At 37.8% G+C, this 17,389-nt stretch overlaps 1 pseudogene across 1 annotated transcript; it reads right to left on the bottom strand.

Annotated features, from left to right (window-relative positions):
* Positions 1-8,841: 8,841 nt before the first annotated feature.
* On the bottom strand, positions 8,842-10,344 carry LOC311596275 (chromobox protein homolog 3-like; annotated as a pseudogene). Its single transcript has 2 exons — positions 9,774-10,344; positions 8,842-8,897 (listed from the first exon to the last, which is right to left on the bottom strand). The product of its transcript is annotated as a chromobox protein homolog 3-like (transcript).
* Positions 10,345-17,389: the final 7,045 nt, after the last annotated feature.

The raw sequence follows: 17,389 nt of genomic DNA, 5'->3' as shown, positions 1-17,389 counted from the left end.
GGTAGAATTTTGAGGGTTATTGACGTATACTATCATATCATCTTGGAATAGTTAAATTTTAACTTCTTTTCCTGTTTGTATCCCCTTGATCTCCTTTAGATGTATTTTTACTCTATCTATGACTTCCAGTACTCTATTGAAGAGAAATGGAGAGAGTGGACAGCCTTGTCATGTCCCTGATTTCAGTGGGATTGATTTAAGTTTTTCTCCATTTAGTTTGATGTTGGCTATAGGCTTGCTGTATATTGCCTTTACTATGTTTAGGTATGTGCCTTGTATCTCTGATCTCTCTAAGACTTTTAACATGAATGGGTGTTGTATTTTATCAAATGTTTTTAGCATCTAAAGAGATGATTATGTGGTTTTAAAATTCAGTTTGTTCATATGGTTGATTACATTGATGGGTTTCTGTATGTTGAGCTACCTTTGCATGCCTGATATAAAGCCTACTTGGTCATGGTGGATAAGATTTTTGATGTGATCTTGGATTCAGTTCACCAGAAATTTATTGAGTGTTTTTACAACTATGTTCATAGGGGAAATTGGTCTGAAATTTTCTTTCTTTGTTGAGTCTTTATGTGGCTTAGGTATTAAAGTGACTGTGGATTTATAGAATGAGTTTGGTAGTGATTCTTCTGTTGCTATTTTGTGGAATAGTTTGAGGAGTATTGATATTAGTTTTTCTTTGAAGGTCTAGTAGAATTCTGCACTGAATCCATCTGGCCTAAGGCTTTCTTTGGTTGGGATACTTTTGATGACTGCTTCTATTTCCTTAGGGGATATAGGGCTGTTTAATTTATTAGCCTGATCTTGATTCAACTTTGCTAAGTAGAATTTATGAAGGAAATTGTCCATATCATTTAGATTTTCAACTTTTGTGGCAATATAGGCTTTTGAAGTAAGACCTAATGATTCTTTAGATTTCCTTGGTATCCATTGCTATGCTCTCCTTTTCATTTCTGATTTTGTTAATTTAGGTACTCTCCCTTTGCCTTTTAGTTAGTTTGGCTACGGGTTTGTCTATCTTGATGATTTTCTCAAAGAACCAGCTCTTGGTTTTGTTGATTCTTTAAATTGTTTTCTTTGTTTCTAATTCATTGATTTCAGCCCAGCTGTCTATTCCTTTTGGGTGTGTTTGCTTCTTTTTTTTTTTTCTAAAGTTTTCAGGTGTTCCATTAAGTTGTTTGTATGCAATATCTACAATTTCTTTATGAAGGCACCTAGTGCTATGAACTTTTCTCTTAACACTACTTTCATTGTGTCCCAAAGGTTTGGATATATTGTGCCTTCATTTTCATTTAATTCTAGGAAGTTTTTAATTTCTTTCTTTATTTCATTCCTGATCTAGATGTCATTGAGTAACACATTCTGTTTCCATGTATTTATAGGCTTTTTGTTAATTTTATTGTTATTGATGTTCAGCTTTAGGCCATGGTGGTCTGATAAGATGCAGGGGATTATTTCAATTTTTTTGTATCTATTTAGACTTGCTTTGTGAACAATTTTGGAGAAGGTTCCATGTGGAGTGGAGAAGAAGGTACATTCTTTTCTGTTTGAGTAAAAAGTTCTGTAGATGTCTGTTAGGTCCAATTGATTCATGACCTCTGTTAGCTTGATTATTACTTTATTTAGTTTCTGCCTTGAAGATCTGGCCATTGGTGAGAGCGGAATGTTGAGGTCTCCTGCTATTATTGTGCTGGGATCAATATGTAATTTAAACTTTAAAAATATTTCTTTTACAAATGTGGGTGCCCTTGTATTTGAGGCATATATATTCAGGATAGTAACGTCCTCTTGATGGATTTTTCCTTTGATGAGAACAAACTGTCTTTTCCCATCTTTCTTGATCAATTTAAATTGAAAGCCTACTTTATTTACATATTAGAATGGCTACTCCCACTTGCTTCCTTGCTCTGTTTGCTTGGAAAATATTTTTCTAGCCCTTTACTCACTGATAATGTCTATCTTTGTTTCTTAGATGTGTTTCTTGAATGCAGCAGAATGGTGGATCTTGTTTTTGCATCCATTTTGTTAGCCTGTGTCTTTTTACTGGGGAGTTGAGGCCATTGATGTTGAGAGATATTAGTGACCAATGGTTATTGGATCCTTTTATTGTGGAGTTGGTTGTGATTGTGTGTGGCAGTGTCTGTTTTTGTTTTGCTATTGTGAGATTATCTATACACTGCAGTTTCCTGGGTGTGATTGACCTTATTGTGATGAACTTTTCCTTCTACTATCTTCTGTGGAGCTGGGTTGGTGTTTAGATACAGTTTAAATTTGGTTTTCTCACGGAATACCTTGCTTTATCTATCTGCAGTGATAGAAAGTTTTGCTGGTTATAGTAGTCTTGGCATCTCTTAGTGTCTGGATAATCTTAGACCAGGCCCTTCTGGCTTTCATGGTCTCTGTTGAGAAGTCAGGTGTAATTCTGGTGGGTTTGCCTTTATATGTTACTTGGCCTTTTCCCCTTGCTGACTTTAATATCTTTTCTTTGTTCTGCAGATTTAGTGTTTTGATTATTATGTGATTGGAGGAATTTCTTTTCTGGTCTAGCCTATTTTGTGTTCTATAGGCCTCTTGTATGCTCAAGGGTATCTCTTTCTTTAGGTTGGGGATATTTTCTTCTATGATTTCTTGAAAACATTTTCTGGTCCTTGGGACTTTTCATCCTCTTTTTCATCTACTCCTATAATCCTGACCTTTTACCTTCTCATGGTGTCCTTGATTTCTTGGATGCTTTGTGTCACCAATTTCCTGTTTTAATATTTTCTTTGGGAGATGTATCAGTTTCTTCTATTGTATCTTCAGCCCCTGAGATTCTCTCCTCTCCTCCACATGTTGGATTCTGTTGGTTATACTTGTCTGTTGGACTCTCGATTCCTTCTTTAATTCTTGCATTTCGAGGGTTTTCTCAATTTGACATTTTTAATGCTGTCTAATTCTGTTTTCATGTCTTGAATGGTTTTACTCATTTTATTCACCTGTTTGATAGTTGTTTCTTGTTTGTCTTGGATGGCCTTTATTCATTTGTTTGTATTTTTCTGGAATTCTTGGAAGGATCTATTAATTTCCTCTTTATAATTCTCAAATAAACAGGAAACTGAGACAGAGGAGAGGACATTCTAGTGGGACTCTAGATGAGAGAATCATGGGAGAAAGGCAAAGTAGAAGGACCCAGAGGGTCCTAGAAGGCTACAAGTAGAACATTATGATAGGCAGATTTGGGCCCAGGGGTCCCGCCCAAACTAAGGCACCAGCCAAGGACAATACAGGCGGTAAACCTTAAGCCCCTACCCAGATCTAGCCAATGGACAGAACACTCCCCACAGTAGAGTGGAGAGTGGGATATGACTTTCTCACATACTCTGGTGCCTCACCTTTGACCATGTCCCCTGGACGGGGAGACCTGGTGGCAATCAGAGGAAGGACAGCAAGTTACCAAGAAGAGACTTGATACCCTATGAGCATATAGAGGGGGAGGTAATCCCCCTCAGGAACAGTCATAGGGGTGGGGAATAAGGGGAAATTGGGAGGGAGGGAAGAATGGGAGGATACAAGGGATGGGATCACCATTGAGATGTAACAAGAATAAATTAATAAAGGAGGAAAAAAAATAAAGGTATAAGCATAGTTCTGAGGTCATTTTCCTGAGATTCAGCTGTATTATGCTATCTGTTGATGTCTGGGCTTTCTGGTGGAGGCATGTTGTCCTGGTTTTTGTTATTTGTCCTCTTACTCTTTCCTTTAGGCATCTGCCAAGAGGGCTTGGGTTTTCTAAGCTGGTAGTCATAGGAGTGAGTACCTTTGGAAGGCAGCTGCTTACTATATTGGCTTGGCAGACACTGTCTTCCTGTATCTATATTCATCCAAGCTCTGCCACCTAGGATTCATGATTTTGTAGGGTTCCCCTGGCTACTTGTTCTATTCAGAGGAATCAACCACAAAGTAGAACAGGGGCTTGGATGCCAGATGCTGTGTGGCTTCTGCTATGTTAATTCTTTGTTCCAGAGGGATACTACCCTGCTCCGGTACTCAAAAGAGTGTACTGTGCTCAGAGCTTGTGGTTCCCAACCTGGGGGAAAGTCCAATGCGAGCGGAAGTGGGGTTGGTGGCTTATGCTTATTTTTATCCTCCCCACTTGTTTGGATTGAGGAGTGCCCAAGTCTGTGTTTTGGATAGTTCCCCGTTCCTTTGCTCACCTATTTTGCTGTGCTGAGCTGCTGCCTGCTGCTGTCGCTGCAGCCACCCCAGAGGACCTCTGTTCCCCAAGGGGGTCAGTGCTCTTTCTTGTATTTGGAGGAGAGCCAGGTATTCGAAGTTTGTACGTTCTGAACCTCCAGTTGTCCAATTGCAATGAGGGGGAAGCGTGGTGCTTCTAATAAGATCCCTTCATTCCGTTTCCCAGCCTGAGCAACTCTGCCAACCAGACTGTGCACCGCCATCTTCTCTGCCTGGGGAACTTCCCCTCTCCCTCAGTTCCCGCAGATACCATCCTACTCCCACAACCTTGGACGACTTGTTGCTGTGTCCCCTCCCTCATCTCTGATCGACATCTTCTGCTCTAGTTCAAGTCACAACAGCCGGAAGAACAGAAAGGCAGACTCAAGCTGAGACTCCCTGCTCGACTGAAGACCACACCGGCCTTCAGAACTTCAAGTAGGCTGTATTCCTACAATATTCTTTGTTATCTTGCCCTCCTTATATACTATGCCTAATGCCCTCGCTGCTCCTAATCCTCTCTCTGCTCTTAATCACAATATCCCAGCCTCCAATTCAGGCAGATACCTCCCTGCTTAACACCCAGATCAGAAGACCAGAGATGAAATAGAAACCAAGGAATAAAACATAACAATGACAAACTCAGAAACTGGTATTCCAAACCCATGTATATAGGCAGTAGTATAAAAACACAATTAACCATAGCCAGGGGAATTTATCACTACCTCTAGAGGCCAGCTATCTCACTACAGCAATCCCTGGATCATCCAACACAGCTAAAACACAGGAAAAAGACCTTAAACTACCTTTATGATGATGATAGAAGTTCTTAAAGAGAAAGTGAATATATCCCTTATAGAAAGCGAGGAAATGACAAACAAAATGGGAGGAAATGAATACATACCTTTTAAAGAGTGAAGAAAATCAAGAATGAATGAACAATCAAAGAAACAACGGAAGGAAATGAATAAATGTGTTCAAGATCTGAAAATGGAAATAGAATCAATAAAGAAAATGCAAACAGGAAATTCTGGAAATGAAAAATCTAGGTGAATGAACAAAGAACTATAGACACAATCATCACCAACGGAGGAAAACATGGAAGAGAGACTTTGAGGCACTGAAGACATAATAGAGGAAATGGATACATGGGTCAAAGAACATGCTAAATTGGAAAAAAATTTCTGACACAAAACATCCAGGAAACCTGATACAATATGGAAAGAACAAATCTAAGAATAATAGCAATAAAAGAAGAACAATCAAAGATTTTTAGAAAGCATTTTCACCAAATGCTTCAACAAACCTAAGGGAGATGCATATAAAGACACAGGAAGGATACAAAACACCAACTAGATTGGACCAGAAAAGAAAGTACCCTCACCACATAATAATCAAAACACTAAACATACAAAGAAATATTAAAAACTGTAAGGGAAAAAGCAAGTAACATATAAAGGCAGACCTACTAGTATTATACCTAACTTCTCAGTTGAGACTCTAAAAGCAAGAAGGGCCTGGACAGAGGTCCTGCAGACTCTAAGAGACAAAAGGTGCCATCCCATTTTCTTGACATTTTTAAAGGGATTTAGTGATTTCCTCCAACATTTTATCTTTTCCTCAATTTCTTTAAGGGATCCATTAATTTCCTCTTTAAGAACCTCTATCATTATCTTCACGAAGTTGGCTTTAAGACCTTTGGTGCTGCAGGTGTGTTGGAATATGCAGGGCGTGCTGTAATAGGTAGCTTTGGTAGTGATATAGTGCCCTGGCTGTTGATTTTGTTTTTATCCTGACATTTAGGCTTCTGGATTTGGAGTGACTCTATCTCTAGGTTCTGACTTCTGGGTTTGTCTTTGTTGGCCGAGTGTTTTCTTCCTTAGTGTCTGTTTTCTCTCTAGTCTTCTGACTGGAGTTGCCTGTAGATGAGTAGAGGGTGTCTGCTGCGTTGGAGACTGGACTTTTGATGGCTTTGATGGCTTCTAGTCCAGAAGGGACTCTTACTCAAGTTAGATGTGATGTGCATGGCCCATGACCTAGTCATAGGTCCTCTGGGATTCAGGAAGCAAACCTTCTGTTGGGGTTGGAAGTCTTTGCCCGGTTTTCAGGGAGGTAGCCTGGCCTCTAGCGTTCAGGATAATGGCCTGGCCTCTGGTGGAGTAGGAGGCTTTCTGATGGATGTGTATGTTGGAATATGTTGACAAACAAGAGAATCCCTTGGTGTTATGCTGGGCAGGTGTGAGTGGGGTGGGGCCAATTCAGGATGTTGGCCTGGGCTCTGGGTTTCAGTATGCTGGGTGGGTCTCTGGTGGGGTAGGAGGCTCCTGACAGAGGTGTGGGCCAGGATATGGTGATGAGGAGAGGCTTAAAGTATTTCCAACAGATTGCTTGTATGAGAAACCCTCCAAGACTTTTTAAATTTTCCTGAAAAAAAAAAGACCTAAAAAAAGAGAATTTTTGTGAGGAATTTAGTAAGAAAGCCACATAAAAATATTTACTGATGCTCAGAAAACTGAGCAGGAAGAGTCAGAGATTATCTAAAGATGAAGTTATAGGCAGCTTTCAACATCATGGTAGTCCCATTAGAGTATAACCCACACTAGTAATCACAGGCTATACTATCATGGCATGTAAACTCCTAAACACTTTAATTTCTTTGAATATTGATTAGAACATATTCAGTATCCAAAGGATAGCTTTATGATTATACATTTCTACAAAAGAAGCAAAATTACAGAGAATCAGATTGTGGTTGCATTCATCATGGCTAACTTTATGTGTGAACTTGACCAGGAAATGGACTTGAGGACAAAACATTTCTGGGTATATATTTAAGGGGGGTTCCCAGAAAACATTAGCATTTGAATCAGACATTTTGTAAAGAAGACCCACACTCACCAAAGTGATATTCAGTTCCACTAGGAAGACTCATGATTTCTCTGGAGAAAAGTTTATAAGATAATGCTCAATCAGCTGGGCTATGAGGTTGCTGGCCTTGAACTTAAAAACAACATTTCTCATTGTTCTTCTACTATTCCTTCTAGATTTCTTTCACTTCGGTTACAACCCCTTCTTCGAGTGATTTGACCAGAGGTTTAAGTCTCTGAGTATTTTGCCCTTAAAATATCAGGATTGCTCAAGTTACACATGCATGCTTGCTATTGGGCACTGATGTACTATGCGTTCCAATATGAGTTACTGTTAGGTCATACATACTCCTTCCTCTACAGTTATGTAGTGTTGCCTCTGTTCATCTGTTTGCCTTCATGACTGCCCCATCCTCTTCCTGACTATCTACAGGTCCTTCTTGCTTCCCTTGCTTTTAGAAAGCATATCCTGTGAGACAATTTTTTATCACACCTCTTGACCATTCTGTCCTGGATGGCCTTTCAACCTGATGGCCATTTATACTACTTACTTAGATGTTCCTGTGACAACCGCGTGCTGCCATTTTTTCCTCTTGCAATTTTTTTTTTATCCCCAGTGACAATTTCCAGAATATTAGTAGCTGCCATAAGCCTTGGTCTTCAGGGCAGCCATTAAGAAGCTTCTTAGTACTTCTGTCTTTGCCTCGTAACCTCCTTTAGCATCACAGTTAATGAAATATTTTCCAGCCTCTCCCAAGAAAAGTCAACTAGTGGGCTCTCTGTGTAATAGATTAATTTAGGAATATTCACTGTTCTGGAACATCTACTTCCTTCCCTCAACACTCTGTTTTGTTTGATCATCTCTAATTTACTAGTAGACATCAGTCATCATTTTTACAAGCTTCCAATAGGCGTCTTGGAAGGATGTCAGAACTTGGTCTTGAGGTGTGTGCCAGGGCGTTACATACTGAGTCACACTGAGCTCCCCACCTCTGTGTGTACAACCTCTTCTGAACTCAGGATTAAGTTCTGGTCCCTATTGGGTAAGGAACATCAGCCCACTTGCAGGCATTCTGTCCCAGTGGCTAGTAGCTTATTTCACTGCATATCATTAGAAGAGGAAGAATCCTTTAATCAGGACATGGTAATATTGGGCCCTAGATAGTGTTCCAGTTGAAAGAGAAGCTGCAGAAGGTACGTATGCATAGGGTAGCATTTCTAACATATATGTCTCCACTGGGGTTTCTGTACAGTTTTCAGAATCCATCTAGAAATCATCATTAAAGAAACTGAGATAATTTCCTTTTGTCATTTTAAAATGTAAATTTTTGAGGAAAAAATCTGTATCTTTGAAGAATATATTTTACTTCCGTTTTTTATTAATATGCATTAACTGCACTTATTAATGGGGCTCAGTTTGTTATTTCTACATAGTGTACATTACACACTGCTCAAAACCAATTTTCCTGTATTCACATGCTCCCACCTCATTCTATATGCATCAGTATTTAAGTCAGTGAATTTTAGTTTTGTAATTAACTTTTTAAGAAGGAATATAAAGCTATTTATTGACCACTGTTCACCATTACTTACAATAAAGTAAACATGCAGTTGGATGACATTCTCATACTACAAAGTTACTTTTCTGGCTCATTGAACCAGAACCAAATACTGAAAATATTGATCCTACCAGTAAGGAATGAGTCAGGGTGAGAAAAAGACATGCAGGGCATTGATTGATATCAGCAAAGTCTGTTCACTTCCTTATGTCAGCAGGTCGTAAATTGCCAACATCTCTAACCATGATTCCATCTTCACAGCGAACAAATTCCGTGAATCATAACCTTTTAGTACAGACTTCAGCTTTCTACAGAAGGATGGTTCACCAAAGGAGCCTTTACACGCCCTGGCTGACCTAGGACTGTTCATACACCAGGCTGGCCTCTAAACCAGAGACCCGTCTGCTTCCAGAATTCTGGGATTAACGGCATGTGCCACCACACTTTTGTCATTAAACCAGGCTACTGCTTTGTCTAATTTCATTTTCTGAAGGGGGAGTTGGTATGGACAAAATTTTGTAAATTTTGTATTTAAATGATAATACATAAATTCTGATGTGGTTGCTTTTAAAATTATCAAATAAATTACAGAACCTACTTAATTGGAAAGATTATGGTTTCAGGAAAATATTCATGATGATGGAATCTTATCAACTTGTGTGTTTGCCTTTAGGTCTTTTGTCTATTAAAACAACAAGACAAGACAAAACAAAACCAGTTACCTGTTTTGTGCACACACATACATACAAACAAAATACCCAGAATGGTCCTTCTGTGTCACAGTTAAAAATAAGTTCTGATTGAGTAATGACTGTAAATTCTCCCCAGCAAATAAGAGAAACTGTTTTTCAAAGCCAAGAAACACAATACGGTATCAAACATTCTATTGTTAAAGGAAACAACTAGCAAAAGCTCTTATCTGCTCAATGGAATCAATGCCTTGTGATGCAAAACAAAACCCAAAAATATCCCAACCACTGTCAATATTTTCAAAACCAGCACACAAAATTCTATTTTCATTAAAACGCTATGTATTCCACACTAGTAATTCAGAAACCAAGATTCAGATTATATATAAAAGAAACAACAACAACAACAACAACACAAAAAAGACAAAACAAAAACCAACCCTCCCCTCTCCCCTCAAAAAAAAAAAAAAGGGCAATGACCATCTGAGGACACTTCATTTTGCCTCCTTTGCCAGCACCAAGTCAGCCTCATCTGAGTCCTTCCATTTCACAAGAAACATTAATTCTCCACTGCTGTCTGTGGCTCTGATTATTAGTTTAGGATCAAAACCTCTGGCAAAGCCCCTCGTTTGTCGGTAGCATCTCTTCTTCGGTTTGCTGTCATCAGATTCACTGTCAGATAAAGATTTCCTTTTTGTACAATCTTTTTCTTTACCAGCTTTTTGAGAATTAAGAAATGCTTCAATTACTCTGGATAATCTAAACTTTCTTCTGGTTCCTAAGTATTATCAGCGTCTATGAAACCCTTCCACTTCAGGAAATAGTCCATCTTTCCATTCACTACATAACGGCCCAGTACTTTTTCTACCACAAATTTTTCAGGCTCTGCCTCTTCAATTTTTTTACTCTTTCCATTCTGTTTCTTTCTCAATTTTTCCAATGAAGTTTTATTGGAGGCCATTTTTTTTTAAAGTCAAAGATTTCAAGAGTTCACTGTTCAGATGCTCTGGAAGGTGGATCCTGGCTGAGGGCTTTAGCTCACCCACATCAGAGGGGAGGGGGCATGGGGAGCTCAGCAGGGGAGAGTAGGGGAGGCACCGTGTAATTAACTTTTGACTCAGGGTTTTTACTAAAAAGTCAGGGCTAGACTGGAACTCATTATGTAGGCCAGGCTGGCCTTGAGTTCCTTGTTGCAACTTCTCAAGTGCTTGGAATTCAGATGTGTTTTACCAATGCCCGATGGCATTAGTTACTTACTAATTTACATTTTCATTTAAAATATATCTTATTTACCTTTGAAAATTACATATATGAGTGCTATACTTACATCATTTCCCCCTTTCTCTTCTTTTTCTAATTTTGTCATGTCCCTTTCTCCACTCCTCAAATTTTGGCCTCTGAGTTAATTTACAAATATATGCTTATGGCTGACCACTTGAGATTGGATAACATATAAGGGGCTGGTCCCTAGAGAAGACTGATTCTTTCTCAGAAATCATTAGGCCTGTAGTTCTAGGGGGTGGATCCCTGTGAGATTTCTTCCCCTTCCACGTTGTCATATCCATCAATTTTGTCATTTTCCATGTCTTATTTAAACAGCCATATTGTTGAGATTTGATGGACCCATTTTTTGATGACTTAAGAGTAATACAGTCTTAACCAACATTATAATGTTTAATTGCTAACCTGTGAGTTTAGATTATACCCTTAAAATACAGGACGTTTTTCAGCTAATATTTAGTGCTTTGTACTGAGTATTTTCTCTGTAAGCAAACATTAAGTTTACTTAGAAGAATAAGGAAATGGTTATATTAAATAAAATGTTTATATTTGACAATTAACTAGAGGCATACAAAGTAAATAAAATGTTTTTGGAAAAGTTATAAGTCAAAATATATATTTTTAAAAATTTCTGTCATGAAGGTGCATCTGGAACATTTTGTACCTTCATGCAGCTGTGTCTGAGCTGATTCTCACAGGATGTGAGATGGAAACAGGTAACCACCATTGTCCTTTCAGTATTGGTGACTGACAAAAGGATGCTGTAAAAATTTGGAGAGGAATGAAAGGAGAAGAGATGGTTATGTTTTTGTTTATGAGATAAGTGGAAATTTCTTTTCTAGATTGACATACCTGTAATACCATGTTCTTCTACGCCCTGGCAGCCATTTAAACCATTATATTGTTACTCAAAGATGATGTATGCAATATTTTTACTTTGAGAATTTTTTACTGCTGATAGCAATTTATATTTCATAAGAGTTTATATAAGTATTTTTGCAAAGTCTTAAAATAGCTGCCCCCTCATCCTATAGTCTATGCATCTTAGCTTGTATAAGAATAAATATCTTAAAATTGTCCATTCTTTTCTTACCCTTGATGATTGTGCTATGTTATCATGCACATTTTTACTACATTATGCAAAGGTTCTATTCACAGCTAGTAATTCAAATTACGCTGGCATTACACCTTCTTAGGGGACATTTTTTGATCTATAAGGTTATATTATAACTTAAATTTTATTAGTATTTTATTATGTTTCTTAAAATGGACTCAAGACTATTTAGAAATTGTGTTTTTAAGTTTTAGGTCTTTCTCAAACTTTTTATTATAAATTGATCAAGTAAGAATTATTCACTTGGTCAATTGATTCAGTAAATCTGATGTTTCCTAGGCAATATATTTGGATGTATAGCTTAAACATTTGTTGTTGTTATTATTATCATCATTATTATTATTAATAATTCAAACTCTGCTCTGAACAACTACCTTACCTAGAGGCAGAAGTTTAGTCTGGTCATTTTCCAGGATGGTGTATGGACTGATTTTCTCTTTCTCTTTCTCCTTTTAATTTTGATTTCTAAGTGAAGACAAATAGTTTTTATTAAGTCATCTAATTAAGGTTCCAGCTTCCTATTCCTGGTAGGTCCTGAAGGAATGCTTGAAAGCACCTGTTATTCATGCCATTACCAAGGCTGTGGATCGGAAAAAGCACAACTGTAGTTCTCAAATTCACCTGAGATTTTCTCTACTCCCGCTTGGAGCAAATGTGGGAATATGTTAGGGTGAAATCTCTGCTAAGAGACTCACATAAACATCTTATTTTGTTATTTCCTTGCATTCTCTTATTTTATAACTGTGAGACATTAAAAGTATATATGTATATGAGAAAAATTAATGAAAAAAGAGGTCATGAGTTTGAAAGAGAACAATGGTATGTGGGCGTGTTTAAAGAAAGAAAGGAGGGATGATTTAATTATAATACAAAAATAAAAGATATAATTTAAAAATGTTTCTTCTTATATAGAAAAGTCAATATGTTTTTATCATCTTTTATTGGATTAGTGCTTCTATTTTTATACTCTAGATTTTAGACTTTATGACTGTTTTGTATCTATTGAGGTGGTTGTATTTTAATTTTGAAAAATATAAGTTCTATTTTTTATTTTTATAGTCTGAATTTCTATGTTAACTATAAAGTTTTTTTTTTTTTTGGTTTTTTTCTCACTGTTTCTTGGTTAAGGGAAAGATGTCCTGTAGAAGTTGGGGGACATTAGTAGGCTTAAGAAGGCACTGCATTGTGGTAGATGATTCCCATGACTTGAGGTTGGGGGACATTAGTAGGTTTAAGAGGGCACCACATTGCGGTAGGTGACACCCACGACTTGTCTATAACATCTATTTGTGTGGCCAGTATGATGAAGAAGACATGCAGCCAGTCTTCAAGGTGTTTGCAATGAATGGAACATACAAAAAATAAAATGAGCAAAATAGGTACATGATAAATAAAAGAATTATATACTAAATGGACAATTCATCACCTACTGTTTAAATACATTCAACAGAAGTAGAGAGAATTCAGGTGCAGTGGTATATCTAGGTTAGTTCTCCGAGGTGGATAAATTTTACATAAAGTGAGAAAATGATGACAGTATAATATGAAGTACAGTAATGCTACACGCATGTGTGAGGGACAAGTCAGTGACTTATCTCTTTAGCAAAGAGGCTGAATGTTAGGAACTAGGTCAAATCAATTAGGCTGGGGCAACTTGCATGTATGGTTTTTAAGTGGGCAGATGAAATTTTATTTTCTGTGAAAGCCAGTGGAAGATTATACAGCAGTATGGTAAAGGCTTTCCCAGAAGAAAAGAGTGACAGACTGAATTAGAAGTCCAAAGAGATTGTGGTAGTAATTCAGGTATAAGTTGATAAGGCCCAAGGACAGGATGATATGACGTGGAAATTCAGTGAGACTAAAATGGAAAAAGGAAGACAAGAGACCAGTGATGGATGAGCCAGGAAGGAGACCTGGACCATTTGTTCGGAGAGCAACCTAGTTTATGAGGAACGTGCTGTATTTTTCTTTTATCTTTCTATTTAAACATTTGGTTTGGAGCTCACCATCCCTCAAGGGATAGATGTTGCTCAGTGAAAGAGCAAAGCTTGGCTTTTGTTCTAGAATTTAAAACCTCATAAACAAGGGAGGATTTATGTAATCTCTAAAATAAAGTGGATCTGAAAGCACAGGAAAGCATCTTGGCTGTATATTTGAAGGGATGGATGCTTCCAGGATAAAAAGTAATGGACTGCGTAGGGAGGAGAGAGGCAGAAAGGTTCCTGGTATGTAGACATCTAAGTGTTCCACCGTTTCCTGGAAACACTCTGGAGAGGGCGGGGCTTGGCAAGAGGGTACTAAGGCAGTAACCCCATGGGGCCCCAACAGATGGTGAATAACTTCATGGGGGGTTTATGTGTTCAAAGACTGGTACCGAAACTGGCACTTAAACACCCACAACAGCAAGACAGACTTCACAGAAGTTACATGAGAGCTGTCTTGAAGGCCATATTTGTTTCCTCTCTCCGGTGAGCCTCAGTACAGCTCCAGAGATTTGGGGGATCTTCAGAAAAGTTCCAGCTGCAGATTTTAGTCTACTTTCCAGACTCAGTAATAATTCAGTTGTGTAATAAAACCTTTATTTTATTTATCATATATGTAATTTTATAGACTTTCATCACTCTGATGCAATAGAGAAAGATAAAGTGTATCTTGTGCAAGTATGCATTTCTTAATAGAAATAAATCAGTTTGCTAAATAATAAATTCCTGTCTAGAAAAAATGAACATTCTGCATTGCATTTTATTTTCTTTTAATAAAGATGAATATAAGGTGCAAGTTGGAGTCAGTCCCTTGGAACATAAAAACAGCATCTTAGCCCTAGTTTCAACAACCTCAGCCTAATGAGGAAGACATGTAAACAAGTAATCAACATATATACCATTTCAAATCCATTGTTGTATAGCTTGGATAAAAACCCAACCAGTCAGTCAATATCTTATAAACTAATTTCCTAGATGTTATTATGCTACTAATTGGGTATTAGGTATATCAGTTATGAAGGGAAAATGATTTACTCACAAAAATGTATTCACCAAGACTTTAGTAATAATCTAGTATAGAGCCCTAATCTTGCCTAAAGACTATGTAGAGAATGTAGTTTTAAACTCTGATAAGTTTAAAATTCAGTTTTCACATTGACTTCAAATTCACATACATATATATGAACATACATAATCAACACATTTTACACACACACACACACACACACACCACAAAAGAAGGAGAAGCTGAGTGAGATTAAATTGGCATTTTATATAGCAACTAAAGAAGCTTTCTGTATCCAGTCAGAAAGTGGATAAAAATTAGAAAACGGAAAAGGAGGAAGAGAGAAATGATTGGTCAGGCTGCCAGGGAGCTGAGAGGGCTGACAGTTAATTCACGGAAGAGGGAAAACTGTAGTGAAAGGCCAAATGCTACTCCTAAGAAGCTGCAAAGAATCTAACCTGAGTCAGACACCTGCAGCCTTGCTAAAAGTTAAGATGAGAATACGAGCCAGATCAAGCCGTCTTTGGGGACCAGGGATTCCCAGATCTGCTTGCTTTCTCTTCTCCCTCTTCATTTCCACTTCTATGCTGTTAATTCATGTGTGTAGATTACTCAAATCCTCATGTTTCTGTTTACTTTCACTTTATTCCTCCAAAGTTATTTATATTCAAATAAAGAATCATTGCACATGACAACACACTGAAATCCATCGATATAGCCTACACTATATTTCTGTTGTGTACAGTATAAACTTTTCTGCCAGTTTTTTATTACTAAGGACTTGTTTGTTGTTTCTAAGTTCCAGATCTTAATTAAAAATTGCTGTAATGAATACTCTTGTATGTTTCTTATGAGCATGTGTAAAATCACCGGATAATTTTCTAGAACAAAGTGCTTATTTGAAAGGGGGCATAAACTGGTGGTTTTTGTGCATGTTAAGATCCTAGAACCTAGATGCCCTGTTCACATATAGCCAATGGATAGCTCATTCTCCATGTGGGGAAGGGGAAAGAGAGCAGGGAAGGCCTCTGGCATACACTCTGGTGCCAGTGATTTGATCACTGCCCCTTGGCGGAGAGGCCCTGTGGGAACACAGAGGAAGGGGATGCAGGTTACCCAGATGAGACTTGATAGGTTGTGGTAAGATGGTGGCGGAGGAGGGCCCTACCTGTTAGAGGTCTAGGGGAGGGAACAGGTTGGAAGAGGGAGGGAGGGTAGGAACAGGAAGATAAGAGCAAGGGGATAACAACTATGATGTAATGTGCATAAGTTATAATAAAAAACTGAAAAAAGATCCTAATTTCATGTAACATGTGTTTTGTTTGTACATCAGGAGAGGGTAGAATGTGGCTTCAGAATTTAGTGGTTTTTAAAACTTGTCAGCTTGATGAGAATTTCTAGATGTGAATGAGACTCCTAGAGTGAAAAATCTTATCAAAAGAATATTCAGGGTAGTGAGCAGGACAAGCCTATGGTAGCTTGGAGAACTGGGGCCCTTATTATGACACTACCCAGGATTTTATTATGTAAGTTTCCTGAGACATCACGGAAAGTTATTTGTTTAAAATATTTCAAAGCCAGGAAAAAAAGTTCAACTTGTAGTTCAGAAGGTAGGGAAATTAGAAACATCTGGCGTGTTCAGTTGCAGACATGGCTTGAGCTGATGTGAGATGTAATAACCAGGCGGTTGACTAGTCCAGTCTAATTCTGGTGAATAATATTTTCTCAGCAGTCTCCTGGCCACAGAGTATCAAAAGGCAATGGGAACATGTCGTAAAGTGCCTAGATGCCCAGAACAATTACACCCTGGAAACATTCTCTTGGTTGGCTTATTATGACCACAGCCACAGCTCACTCTACAAACAGAATTAGTCACAGAGAGTGAGCGTTGAACAGCACTCTGAAGAACTTTCTTGTTCAGATTCAGTGCATGATATAATAGTGAGCCTTCACACCTGTGATACCGGTGCAGAACAGTAGGCATAAAATACAATATAATGTGAGACTTATACTTTCTCAGTAATTGCCAACTGTCCTCTTTTTAGAGAAATCTTATTTATGAGTGGTCCTTTAATTCAGGTTTATAGCTTATTATTTTAATATTATGTAAACAACATATAAATTATTGGTACCTATAGAAACACATCGATCTTCAATTTCTTCTTGAGTGTCTGTGTCTTTCTGATTTTTGATTTCTCAGTATCCTTCCCATGAAAGAAATGACTTCTCTTGCTCAGTCAGTGTGCATATTCTTTGTCACTTTGTATTATAATTTATTTAATATGCCTATATTCAACAACTATGTCTGATTTTTTTTCATTTAAAATGATTCTTAATGCATATGCACGGTTGCCTACATCAATGTTTGTGTACCACATATGTGCCTGATGTCTACGGAGGGCATATGGAACTCCAGTTACCGCTTCTTGCAGACTGATTTGTCAGTGTGTTCCTTGTGATGAGTAGTTGGATAATTTATCAATGAAGAACAAATGATTATAACACAGATGAGTCAACTAGGTTATTACAAGACCACACAGGACTTTTTGATATGCAATCTAACCTGTCTGCTAGTACTCATTTTTTCCTAGAGGTTCATTCTTGTATCTTTTTTTTTTTAATGAAACTATTTTGCCGTGTGATTTTCCAAAGTCAACTGTCCTTTACTGAGAG

This window comes from Acomys minous (assembly GCF_964271855.1).
Source record: "Acomys minous genome assembly, chromosome: 4".
In the NCBI taxonomy this organism is placed as follows: Eukaryota; Metazoa; Chordata; class Mammalia; order Rodentia; family Muridae; genus Acomys; species Acomys minous.
This window is presented reverse-complemented; position numbering and strand designations above follow the sequence as displayed.